Source organism: Cavia porcellus, unplaced genomic scaffold (assembly GCF_034190915.1).
Source record: "Cavia porcellus strain 051 isolate PalLab524CR breed Dunkin Hartley unplaced genomic scaffold, mCavPor4.1 scaffold_2, whole genome shotgun sequence".
NCBI lineage: Eukaryota > Metazoa > Chordata > Mammalia > Rodentia > Caviidae > Cavia > Cavia porcellus.
Window position 1 is genome coordinate 115,993,330 of NW_026947485.1, and position 14,738 is coordinate 116,008,067.

General features: G+C 37.5%; 1 pseudogene; it reads right to left on the reverse strand.

Annotated features, from left to right (window-relative positions):
* Nucleotides 1-9,628: 9,628 nt before the first annotated feature.
* LOC134472859 (olfactory receptor 2AJ1-like) lies at nucleotides 9,629-11,836 on the reverse strand (annotated as a pseudogene).
* Between the last annotated feature and the right edge of the window lie 2,902 nt (nucleotides 11,837-14,738).

Genomic DNA, 14,738 nt, shown 5'->3' on the forward strand with positions numbered 1-14,738 from the left:
GAAGACACAGTTAAAAAATTGGAGGACCTAAACAAAAAGATAGAATCCCTGGATGAACAATATAACAAACAAACAGAACACATAAAGCAGATGCAAAGAGATATACAGGAAATCAAAAACTCCACTGAAAGTTGTAAAAACGATCTCAATGAATGTGAAGATAGAATCTCAGACCTCAAAATCAAGATTGTAGCTAATAAACTGGAAAGGAAAGATCTTTTAAAAATAACAAGAAATCAGGAAATAACAATTCAACACCTGCAAGACGATGCAAAGCAGAACAACATAAGGTTGATAGGGATAAATGAAAAAGAAGGGAAAAACATAAAGGATGTCAAGAGGATATTTAGAGAAGTAATAGCTGAAAATTTCCCAAACACAAGATTAGAAACATATATCAAGATCAATGAAGCATATAGAACTCCAAATAGCCATAACCAAAATAAATCTACACCCAGACATATAATAATGACCATACCAGAAATCGAACAAAAGAATAGAATATTAAAACTGTCAGAGAGAAAAGACAGGTCACCTATAAAGGAAAACCTATCAGAATCACAGCAGACTTCTCAGCACAAACAATAAAGTCAAGAAGAGCATGGAGTGAAGTATTTCAGATCCTAAAGGAAAATGATTTCCAACCTAGGCTGATGTACCCTGCAAAACTGTCCTTCAAAATCATGGAGAAATAAGATACTTCCATGACAAAGAACAGCTGAAAAACTTCATGATCACCAAGCCAACCCTGCAAAGAATACTGAAAGACAGCCTAGATACATTCAGGTAAAAGCCACTAAACAAAGCAGACAATTAAACAGAGTGGAAAGATAAAGATGCAAGAGCAAAAAGATAACATGTCAAAAACAAACCAATATATAACAGTTCTAACCATTAATATAAATGGTCTCAATGCACCAATTAAAAGAAACAGACTGGCAGAATGGATCAAAAAACAAAATCCAACCATATGCTGTCTATAAAAAACCCATCTAACCCAAAAGGATACTCACAGACTAAAAGTCAAAGGATGGAAAACAATACTTCATGCAACAGGAACCCAAAAAAAGTGGGGGTAGCTATTCTGTTTGCAGATAATCTGAATTTCAAACCAATAATGATCAGAAGGGATAAAAAAAGGACACTACATACTGGTTAGGGGAAAACTTCAAGAGGAAGAGATAACTATCTTAAATATATATGCACCAAACTCCAGAGTACCCTGTTATATAAAACAAGTACTAACAGAAATGAAAAACCAAATTAGCAGTAACACAATTCTAACAGGAGATCTTACCACACCTTTGACACCAATGGACAGATCAACCAGACATAATATCAACAAAGAAATAAAAGAACTGAATTGCACCTGTGAACAAACGGACTTAATAGACATATACAGAGTATATCACCCAACAACAACAGAATACACATTTTTCTCAGCAGTACATGGGTCATTTTCTAAAATAGACCATATATTAATTCACAGAACATATTTAAATAAATGCAAAAGGGTCGAAATTATCCCTTGCATGCTATTGGACCATAGTGCTACGAAATTAGAAATTAATGATGAAAGATACTGCAAAAATTCATAAACACATGGAAACTGAATAACACACTCTTGAGTAATCAGTGGGTAACAGAGGAAATTAAAGAAGAAATTAAACAATACCTACAAACAAATGAAAACACAAATACAACTTACCGGAATATGTGGGATGCGAAGAAAGCTGTCCTCAGAGGAAAATTTATTGCACTGAATTCCCACATTATGAAAACAGAATGAATACAAACAAATAACCTGATGTTACACCTCAAACATCTAGAAAAAGAAGAGCAATTCAAGCCCAAAGCCAAAAGAAGAGAAGAAATTATAAAAGAGCAGAAATCAATGCAATACAGACCAAAAAAACAATCCAAAAAATCAACGAATCAAAGAGCTGGTTCTTTGAAAGAATAAATAAAATTGACAAGCCCCTAGCCAACCTTATTTAAAACAGGGAAGAAAAAGCTCAAATTCATGCAAAAGGAGTGAAAGAGGTGAAATTACTACAGACCCTATAGAAATACAGAAGATCATCAACACCTATTTTGAAAACCTATACTCTCAAAGGTTTGATAACACAGAGAAATAGACAGATTCCTAGAAGCATATGAAGTACCAAAGCTAGGTCATGAAGATGTAAAACTACTGAATAACCCAATATCTATCAATGAAATCGAAATGTAATTAAATCTTTATCTACAAAGAAGAGCCCAGGTTCAGACGTATTCACTGCAGAATTCTACAAGAAATACAAAGATGACCTAATGCCAACACTCCTCAAACTCTTCAATGAGGTTGAAACGAAAGCAATCCTTCCTAAATCATTCCTAGAAGCAAATATTACTGTAATACCAAAACCAGAGAAGGACCTAACTGAAAAAGAGAACCACAGACCAATCTCCCTAATGAACACAGATACAAAAATCCTCAATAAAATATTGGCAAATAGGATGCAGCAAATCATCAAGAAGATCATACACCCCGACCAAGTGGGATTCATCCCAGGCATGCAGGGATGGTTCAACATATGTAACCCACAGTATCAATAAAGCTAAAAGTAAGAATCTCATGATCATTTCTATAGATGCAGAAAAAGCCTTTAATAAGGTCCAACATTCATTCATGATAAGAACCTTACAGAAATTTGGAATAGATGGCCTTTACCTCAAAATAATTAAGGCCATCTATGACAAACCAACAGCCAATATCATACTAAATGGCCAAAAATTGAAGGCCATTACTTTAAAATCAGGCACAAGACAAGGATGTCCCTTATCACCACTTCTATTTAATATAGTACTGGAAATACGGGCCAGAGTAATTACACAAGAGAGAGAAATAAAAGAGATAAATATAGTAAAAGAGGAAGTTAGATTAACATTAGTTGCAGATGATATGATACTCTATATAGAAGATCCCCAAAACTTGATTGAAAGACTCCTAGATATAATAAATAAATTCAGTAATGTAGCTGGATACAGAATCTATACTCAAAAATCAATAGCATTCCTATACACTAACAACAAAATCACAGAAAGGGAAATAAGAGAGGCAACACCCTTCACACTAGCAACCAAAAAAATGTAATATTTAGGAATTACTCTCACGAAAGAAGTGAAAGACCTATACAGGGAGAATTATAATACACTGAAAAATGAAATTGAAGATGATCTCAGAAATAGGAAAGACATCCCTTGCTCATGGATAGGAAGAATAAATATTGTGAAAATGGCCATTCTCCCAAAACTGTTATACAGATTCAATGCAATCCCGATAAAAATACTATTAACATAACTCATAGAACTCGAAAAATCACTCCTAGAACTCATCTGGAGTGAGAAGAGACCTAGAAAACAAGGACAGTTCTAAGCAGCAAAGGCAAGGCAGGAGGTATCACAATACCTAACTTGAAGTTATACTACAAGGCAACTGTAGTAAAATCAACATGGTACTGAAACCAAAAGAGAGCCGAAGATCAGTGGAATAGATTAGAAGATACAACCACAACTACAAACACACTCAACCACCTCATCTTTGATAAAGGGGCCAAACATGTTCACTGGAAGAACGACAGTCTCTTTAATAAATGGTGTTGGAAAAACTGGCTCTCCATATGCTGAAAACTAAAACTAGACCCGTGCCTATCACCATGTACTAAAATAAAATCTAAATGGATCCAAGATCTTAATATTAAAACAGAAACACTAAATCTATTGGAAGGCAAATTGGGTAAAAACCTTGAAGACATAGGAGTAGTAGGTAAAGAATTCATGAACAGGACTCAAACCACAAGGGAAATACTTACCAGAGTCAATAACTGGGATCGCCTCTTATTAAAAAGTTTCTGCACGTCAAAAGAAATCCCCAGCAGAGTGAAAAGAAAACCCACAAACTGGGAAAAAAATCTTAGTGAACTGCCCCTCAGACAAAAGACTTCTGTCTAAAATGTATAAAGAATTTTAAAAAATCAGACCCCTAAAATTCAAAGACCCAATCTAAAAATGGGCATCTGAGATGAATAAACAATTTTCAGATGAAGAAATACAAACAGCAAATAAATAATGAAAAAATGTTAACCATCACTGATCATTAGAGAAATGCAAATTAAAACCACACTGAGATTTCATCTCACTCCTGAAAGAATGGCCAAGATCAAGAAAACCACCAACAACAAAAGCTGGAGAGGCTGTGGGGGAAAAGGAACTCTCCTGCACTGTTGGTGGGAGTGTAGACTAGTGAAACCATTGTGGAGGTCAGTCTGGAGATTTCTCAGAAAGCTGGGACTGGAAGCCCCATTTGACCCAGCTGTTTCACTTCTAGGCATATTCCCAGAAGAACTGAAAGCATCATACCACAGTGATATATGTGCACCTATGTTTATAGCAGCACAATTTGTAATAGCCAGATCTTGGAAACAACCTAAGTGTCCATCAACTGAGGAATGGATAACAAAGTTGTGGTATTTTTATACAATGGAGTACTACTCAGCTATAAATAATGATCACATTGAGATATTTATAAATAAATGGATGCAGCTTGAGACCGTACTCATAAGTGAAATAAATCAAACTCACATGTATAAATACCGAATAGTTTCCCTAGTGTAAGAAATGATAAGAATACATAAAAGGATGTGGTAATCATGATTCCCAATCATATTGCTTTGAATCCATATGATGTTTTCACTCATTAATTGCAATGGTTTTAACCTGGGTTGTTTGATTTTAGTATCGGTGATTGTACGAATAGCTATTCTGAAGAAAACAACACATCATAAAAGCTAGTGCTGATTTTTTTTTTTTTATCTGTACCGGGGATCATACTCATGAATGCCTGCTTTATGCCACTGAGCTAAATCCCCACCCCCTAGTGCTGATTTAATATCATCTTGTTTTTAATTTTCATAAAGCTGCTGTACACCTGTTTCCACTGGTTTTAACGTGGTATCTTACTATATTTTACTATATGTGATAGTAAAACAAAATTTTTATAGGCAAAGAGATAATATAGAAACCATTGTTCATTAACTGGTTAACTGGTTCTAAATACCCTGTAATTTCTTCATTCTCTTGAATATCTTCAGACTGACTTGATATGCTTGATGCTATAGTATATTAAGTTATACTCAAATAATTCAAGGAAGGAGGCACTATGGTGACTACTATTATGTTAGATTATCTGGGGGTGAAACACAATGATGCTTAAATTGTTCATTTCTGACTTGTGTTGTTCTAATACAATGTCCTCTTTTACCTCAATCCCACATGTTTTTAAAATTAATCTATTTTTTCTTACATTTTTTTCAATTAAGGGAAAATGAAATTAAAAAATAGCAGGATATATTATAGTAACTTTTTTGTTTTCCTATAAACCTAATATGACCCCCAGTATTGCTCTCCCCAACTTGTTCTGTCAGATTTTACTATATTCTATTTTGTTTGATAGTATCAAGTTTGAAGATATAGGCAACCACTTTGAAGGCATTAAGATTCACTTAGATGCCCATTATGGTTTGATTATTATCTTCTTTTGAAATCCTGTAAGGTCTCCAGTGTAGGTTTTATTTGTCTTGTTCTGTACTGTTCGGATCAATTCTATTATACCTGACAATATAGGCAACTTTTTTTAAAATAGCAAGAAGCACAATGGTAACATTTTAGATCACCTGACATTCTATTTTTACATCATGTACTATGCCCATCCTTTTGTTCTAACCAACTCTGTTTTGTTTAGCCACATTAGGTTTTATTCTCTCCAAAAAAATAATAAGAATTGTGGGAGTTAAAAAAAAAACCCAAAAGTGTATTGAAATTGTTATTAAAAAGAGAGGAAAGGAAGGTGGTCTAAGGGATATAACTGCATCTATATTTGAGTGTGTAGGATAGAAATCCATATTACTGAACTTTTGTTGGATCATTGATTGGCACTGTCTGCAATCTCATTGTATGAATGTTCACTTTACATGCTTTAATTTTATAATTTGGATAACAATTTCAAAGATGACAATATGTAACCTATTAACTAGTGATATCTTATTGTATTTTTTCCTTGAAATTCTGTATTATTTGTACCCTTTTACTGCTTTTTAAAATTTTATTTCCTTTCTTTTTTATCTCTTTAAATTAAAAAAAAAACTGTAACTTTGAACTGGGTCAATAACAGTATGACCTGGTTTCACTTGGTAAAGTTAATATGATTTTTAAAAAACATATATATATATATATATATATATATATATATATCTTAACCAGAAATAAAAACACTTTTAAAGGCATACCAAGGTTGTAAGTAATCAATTGAGGACTAAAACATTAAACAAGGTGCCACAAAAGACATGACCAACAGTAAAGACACAAACAAAGGGTTTTCTGTCCTCCGTTTGGCGACCTAAAGGGAAATAAATTTTCATTATGACCCTTATGTCCAATAAACCACATGGAATCTGCAACAGTAGTTGAAGAGAAATAAAAGAAATCTGAGGTTACTGAGGTAACAGATTCAAACAAGCAAATGGCTCCACAGTAATTGCAAAGCTGTGCAACTGAGTTAGAATTTTGACTGATTTTTATAGTTCATTTATGATTAGCTCATTGATCATTAAGTACATAGTGATGAGAAACAGAAACAAGGTAGGCCTTTGCTCCCCTTTGCTTGAGGTCAGAGGCATTTCACAGTGGGTGGTTAGCCAATTCATAGCCCTTGGTCTGCCAATTCCAGGAATATTTGTCTCTCATAAAGGGAAAAATGGTTGACACAGCATCATTTGTCTCTTATAAAGGGAACAAAGGTTGATACAGCAAACAGGTTACTGGGGTGGGGGCAGAATGATGCATACAGAACAGCCTGAGGATGCTTTCGATTAATATATAACTGTGGTTGGTGCTTGGTTACTAAGGTAACCAGCTCAGCACAGAATGAAAATACTGCTAATAACTATCCTTTTAACTAACTATTTTTGCTAATAGCTATCTTTTAATTAACTATTTTAATTTTTCGGCATCTTAGTACAACAATATATCAAAGGGCAAAATAAGGCCGCAACTATTGACATTCTGGCTACAACCCCAATTAACAAGGTAGAGACTGCAGCTGCAAAGATTACTCCTACAGTCTCACTTCTACCATGCCTTCATGATAAGACAATGCTACTAAATTGACTTGATTTATGACTTGGAGTCGTCCTTGAAGTGACTCCGAAGGTCCTGCTCATTGCCTGCACTTTCCTCAGTTTCTCCGTCCTTTGTCCTTGGTCCTAATATAATTGGACCCACCCTGAGAATCCTTTGTCTTGACCCTCAAATCCTTAAGTTTAATTAAAGGGTGTTGACCCTCCTGGAGCCCTAATAATCATACAATTTGTTTCTTTTATTTAACCTCTGCTTTACACTCCTTTGGGAGATCAGGGATCTAGGACAGAACCGGTAACCCATGAGGACACAGCGGCCTCTTCACAGCACTCCTTCTCATGCACTTATTGGGTATCCTGCTGGCTTGCAGTTTTGGGCTCCATTCTTCATGACTCAGGAAGATCCTATCATCCTTCTTCTCCTGCTACCTTTGCAGTACTAGGGGTGGAAACCAGGATCATGCATCAGTTGGGAAAGTACACTGCTCTTCCACTGAGAGACACCCCAGGACCTCGTATTGTTATCATTATTAGGATGATGATTTTAACTTAGAGACAGGGTCTTTTCAAATTTTGGAAATTAGCTTTGGGCTTTCAATCTTATTGCTTTAGCTTACCTGTTTGTTGGGAAGATATGTGTTTGTCGCAAACCATGGATATGTCATTTTTTAAATCAATATTACACTTTCTCTCTACAGTAGGTGATTTTACTTATGTGTTTTCAGTAAAAAGACATTATTATTGTGATTCCAATTATCTTTTGATTCAGCTGAGAACTCGCTTTGAGACAGAAATTATCAGCATAGTATTTGAGCACTGACCTTAATCAGTAAATACCTCCAGTTACTGCAGATAAGTTAAATTCTGTGATGTGAGCAAAATGTTTGAACAGAATCAGCTGATTTCTTCCTATGTACTACTCTGTTATCACACATTTCCTTATGAGGAAAAAGTCCGCATGGGTTTCAGACTTTCCCCTGACCTGGGTCACATTGAGTGAAAAGGAATTGCCTTAGGTCACCTACAGCTCAAATCTTACCTTTAATATAAAAATAGAAAAAAAAAACCTTATTACATTTTATCTGATTATTATAGTTTTTACAATATAATAAAATCCAAGTCAAAAAGTTAAATGGAAATCTCATGTGATGGCGTTGCTTGGAGGGTTAGACAGGAGTTCAGCCTGTCACATTCATTGGTCACAGAAAAAGCAAGATATTAATCAGCTAAATTGATAAAACTACTTCAGAGTTCAGTAGCTTGAGCATGAAAATCACCCAGAACTATGTAATGTTTTCTAACATGTCGATCTGGCTATGGAGAAGAGATTGTGTGCCAGTGTACTTCCAGGGTCTCGCCTAGATGGAAAATCTCAGGCTCCTCTCACACTCTCCTTCTGCTGCCCTTTTCCCTATAGCTCTCCAGGAGGAAGCAGCACAGCAGGATTCCTGCCCCACAGGAACCTCCTTCCTCACAGTGCTCAGCAGGGCTGGAGGAAGTGGCAGGACCTTCCTGTGGCTGTGAGTGCACAGATGGGTTCCCTAGATGCTGGGGCAGAATCTGACTGCAACAAAACCATCACATTGGGGCCAGCAGAAGAGGTGCAGTACAGTGGTGTGCCCAGGACAGAGGACTTCCTGTCATGAGGACAGTGTCTACTTGGAGTTTGATAGTGCTTAGACCTAAGTGGGAAGGAGCAGAGGTGGATCAGGCTGCAGGCACATTCTGTGACTTCCTATAGCATCTTTATTAGTGGCTCTCATTGGCTATCTCATCTTTCATCCTCCCAAATCAAATTACTCCTCCTGCCCTAGAGTTCTCAAAGACGTAATGCCTTAGCATTAACCGGGGTTCTTGCCAACGGAAAATATAAAATTAAATTCTCTCCATATGGGTTAAGGTCTTCTAATATATTTAGCTCAATGTCTAACCCATATGTTTAATATTTGCTTTAAAGTTAAGTGTTATGTGTGTACTTATATTTCTCTCATCAATCAGAAAAAAAGACAAAACATAAAAAAGTATAATCTAGATCTGAACTTGTGGATTTAAACAGCTAATTGTAAAATGATATAAAAAAGCACTCAACTTCACTGCTATGCAGATAATACACATATGTTCTTGCATAATGTGTCCATGATTTATATTTTGTTACATTCCTTTTAAATTCTTACAAAGTCATTAGAAGAAGTTTCAAAGCTCTTTTTTGTCTACTAATACTCCTAAGACTGAGGGATTGCAATTCCTATCATTCCAGGATATACATTTTAAGACTTATGCATTCAAAATCTAATATATGCTGTGATTTTATCATCACCAGTCAGTATCTGACTGTGCAGTTTGTTCCTCAGATTGCAGTGACAGAACTGCCATTTCCTTTCCATAGAAAGTGAGAATGTCTGTCTTGTAGGAATTAAATAGTAGAGATAGTTCAAATTCAATCATTTTTCTTCTTATTTTTTATACAGAAAGTGGGGTTTGAGCATGCTTTTCATGGCCTTCAGGACATCTTTATTCCTGAAGCTGTATATGATAGGGCTGAGGGTGGGCGTGAGGATAATGTAGAATATGGCGAGGAACTTATCCTGGCTGGGAGTGTGGTAGAATTTAGGTTTCATGTATGTGAAAATAAACCACCCATAGTACAGTACAACCACCATCATGTGGAAGGAACAGGTGGAGAAGGAATTCTTTTTTTTTTTTTTTTTTAAGGAGAAAAGAAAAAAAAAGCAGAGAAAGGGTACAAGTTATACAGATTTACAGAAAAAAATGAACAGTAGGAAATCACTAGTCAATGGATTACATATTGTCATCTTAGAAATAATTGTTCAAGTCACAAAATTAAAGCTTGTAAAGTGGACATTCCAACAATGATACTGCAAACAGTTCTGTTCAATGATCCAATAAAACTCTGTGATATCATTTTCTATCTTATACACTTAAATATACATGCAGTTATATAGTTTAGAGCACTTTTTTTTCCTCTCTTTTGTACAATGACTATTACACATTTTGGGTTTCATTGCTCCCACGGTTCTTATTACTTTTTTGGAAGAGAATAAAAGCAAATGTGACAACAGAACAGAATCAGTCAAGTCAAAAGGGTGCACATAATAGATAATGTAAAAACATAATACAAGGTGATCAACAATGGTTACCATAATGCCTCCCGCTATCTCTAATAGAATTGTCTATATCATTAGTTATAATACAATTGAACAAAACAGTAAAGAACAAAACCGACAAAACCAAAACATTGGAGACATTGTAGGTCTTCAAAAGTAGATGAAAGTCAACGAGGATGGGCATTATAATGAATCTCATTATCTTCACAGCTGATGCCTAAACTTTCGAACCTGATACTATCCAGCAAAACAGAATAGGGGAACATCAGTCCAAAACAAGATGGTGAGAGTAATACAGGGCTTCAAATCGAGATAATGGAAAGTCAAAGTGGGTTACTATAATATATCCTGCTATTTTTTTTCCTTTAATTAAACGGATAAAAATAAAAAAGTAAATAATGGAGTGGAGATTGAGATAAAAGAGGGCATAACAGTGAAACAGCGCAGATCAAAACATAGCCATTTAAGCAGAATAGTGTTTCACCACCAGATAATCCCGACCCAAAAGTAGTTACCATATTGTCTCTTTCCTTGAAATCCTTGAGTACAACTTCATATACTGTAGCATTAAGTATATCAAAACAATGTAAAACCATTTAAGAGAATGACAGCATTACAGAGTATTTAGAATTGACTAACAGAAAATAAACAATGGTTTCTGTATAATCTCCTTGTCTTTAAAAGGTTTTTGCTTATACTATCGTAGATAATAAAATCCAATAAGATACAACCTATTTAGACCATTGGAGACAGAAGAACAAAAGCTAGATGAGACTTCAAAACAAGATGATACTAGTTGTCAGTTTGTCTTCTTCATTTTGTGGAGAAGGAATTCTTACAGGCCTCTGATGATTTGGTTTGCAAGACACTTTACAAAATTGTGACATAAGATAGAGAGATCATGGAGAAAGGGATGAACAGGAAAATTATAACACTAACATCAACTCCTTGTTCATGATGTGCTGTGTCCACACAAGATGACTTCAGCAAGGCAGGGATCTCACAGAAATAGTGATCTATGCTGTAGGTTCACAGAAGGGGAAGTGCAGCACATAGGCTGTGTGAACATGGAGTTGAGGGTCCCCACCAGCCAGGACCTGCAACCATCAGCACACTGACCTTGTCACTCATGAACATGGCATAGTGCAGGGGGTGGCAGATGGCCACATAGTGGTCATAGGAGAATGACAGCCAGGAGAATGCACTTGTCACCTAGCAGAGTGAGCCACAGGAAGATTTGGAATTCACAGCCTGCAAAGGAAATGGTTCTGTTGCCAGACAGGAAGTTGGTGATCATTTTGGGGAAGACATTGGAAATGTGCTGTATGTCCATGAAGGACAGATGGCCGAGCAGAAGGAAATGGAGAAGCAGAGTCCGAAGTCCCTGCAGATGAGGAGGATTAGGAGGGGGTTTTCTGTCAGGGTCAGGATAAAAATGATGAAAAGAGAGGAGAAGAAGACTAGGCTGGCTTGTAAGGATGAGATCAGTCCCAAAAGTATGAAGTCACTGCTGAATGTCTCATTTGCATAACACATTTTGAATCCTCAATATTTTCCTTAAAAAGGAATAAAAATTACTAATTTATTAGATACAAATGACTGCATTGTTGCTTAATTAAATTGAAATGAGTAAGGTACTTAAATAGCATCACCTTTATGTCTGTCTGCATAATAATTGAAAGTTAGTGATGTGTGATTTGTCATTACCAGGGGCTTCTCAATGGTCATTTGCATGGAGATGCTGTAAGATGTACCATTATGTGTGTGAACCAGGGGATGACATTAGCACACTGATTGGCTCGCTGGGTCCATGCTGAGCCCCCTCTGTAGTTATTTCTTGTGCTCTGGCCAAGGCTTCCTCACTCAAGCAGCCCCTTCCTTATGGAAGGGAAAAGTGCCATGCATTAGTTACATTACGATTGAAATTTCATTAGGAATTATGTTACTGGACATTCACACACACAACATTCATTTTTCAGATCTATATTATATATTAATTTTATAATTTTGACTTCAACATGTAAAAATGAAAAAAACAACACTGCTAATTCTTCTCCAAAAAATATTGTGACAGGTCTTTTCTATCAAAAACCCATGAAATATGAATTCTGATATACTCCAGTATATTTTGCACTATGGGAAAGTGACTATTTGGTTTCAAAAATTTCTATAAACTGTTAATATTGACAACAGTATTGTCAAATTCTATGAAAAAAATTTCAAATAGGATATTTCTTGAGTTGATGACCAGCAGAGTAAAACTGGCTACCTTCATTCCTAATTCTGTGACTTATATAGGAAATACTTGCAAGAAGAAGATATTGAGCCCTGAGCTGATCTAAATACAGATTTAACAGACTTATGCACTAAATGAGGTGGATGGAGCAGGGTTAACATGTGATACTCTGCTTCACCTAAGAATGAGTTTCCTGTTTTTCCAGGTAATTAAATATTTGGCAAAATGAAGTATTCTGGAATGAGCTAAGTTTGAATCTCTTTTATACCACATCAGACATATGCAAAACTGTTTCTGATATAAATGTCTGTGAAAACCAAATGCCTCATAATGTTTCACAAATTAAAAAACACATTTAATCACATTACACTCACCCACACACCACCCTCACACAAGGACACAAACACACACATGAGACCTGACCCTGGCATGTACTCGGACGATGACTCAAGTTCCTCATATTATTAGCACATGATTATCTGTATCCTTACAGTGTTGTTGTGGTTGATTTTACTTTTGTAATCTTTGGACAGACATTTTCCTATTACTGCTAACTAGGAAAGAGAGCGAGATTGAGAATAGGGTAGAATATAACTGACAAAATGCAATAGAATAAGTTTAAGGGTGTCAGAATCATGTCATCCACGCCACTGCCATAGAATTGCTTTCTGCAGCTCTCTGAGAGGGGAGGATGTGATGAATCCAGGAAGGCTGCTCAGGGAGGGTTCCTCACCCCATCCACACACAGCCCTAGGAGGGTACAGCCATGCTGCTCCTGCTAAAGGTGTTTACCCTTTGCCCTCATTTCTACTGTCACAGGCCATGCACTGTTTCAATGAGCCCTCCTGCCTTTGTGTGTGACCCTCCAGAGCACTCCACAGAATCCCTGAAAAGCCCCTTTTGTCCTACCAAGTCACTCACCAAGTCAAGGGACACTCCAAGTGGACAGGAACTAGAAGCCCAGGGTTTGCTGAAGTGTTTCCTGAATTCTTCCAGGCAAGGGGAACCAGCACAATCCCACAACCTGTGGGAGCTCTGTTCCTGCTGAACCACTGTCCCTTGAACTGCAGGGCACAGGACGGGACACACAACATAATGACGCCTGTCATGGATGCTTTCAGTGCAGCTGCCCTCTCTGTGGTATCCGCTGTGGAACAGGGCACTGCCAATATTGCAGTCCAGTCAGGCTCCACCAGGTACTACCTGTAGCCTGGGGCAGTTTCCCACCCACGCCCAGCTTCTAAGGACTAAGAGTCCAGCCAGCTGTCAGTGGAAGTCCTGAGCACACTCGGGTCACTTTACTGTGCAGCAGCTGCCTTCAGCCCCAGTGATTCTTGCTAAGAGGGCACAACCCCAGTGTTTCCTGTAGCCCTCACTAAACTCCCCACATGAGGACACCAGGAATTCTCTTCTGTCTCTGTGTAACCTGCCCGGGACAACAGGGCCATGGGCCTGAGGCACAGTGACCCTCTGCTGCTTGCTGCCACCACCCCATTGAGCAGGAGCCTTGAGATCAGCATCTCAGGCTGACATCACCACTTCCTGCCCAGTGTGCATCTGCAGTCCCTCTCCTGACCCTCTGAGTCTCAGACTTTAGAGCAGCTCAGAGCAGGAAAGAAAGCCAGCCTTTGTCTCTCCTCTGTGTTCCGTTCCTCTGTGCGCACAACACAACCCATGCGTTTTTCCCCATAAACGCCCCTCACCAGATTCACCCCTCATCTGACAGGTTGTACGTTGTTCTGAGGCTGGAAATGCACCTCCCCTTCACTGTCTGTCACCATGCAAAGCAGGCTCAGCCCCTCATTTAAAGCTCAGAGTCCTCAGCATTTTGAAGGTACATGGTTGGGGCAAACCACTGAGCTGTGTACAGCTGTGACACAGGTTCCAGGGAACCACAGACACAGACCTTCTTCCTGCCATCACCTTGCTTTTTAGTACAAGGCCATGATGATGCATTTTCCTGCAGCATTCTGAGCAGGTCTCCAGGAACATCCCCCAGAGATCAGAGACAGAGGGCCGCAGCCACCAGGCTATTCCCTCCTGACCATGTAGCCCTGGAACCCTTGAAGGCTGTCAGAATTGGCCCTCGACACCAAAGCATGACTTACAATTGAACTCTCATTTCACTGATGAAATTAAATTTTATAATCTATATTTGACATTCATAACATGATTCCAAAGCATGTAAGTTCCTAGGAAAAC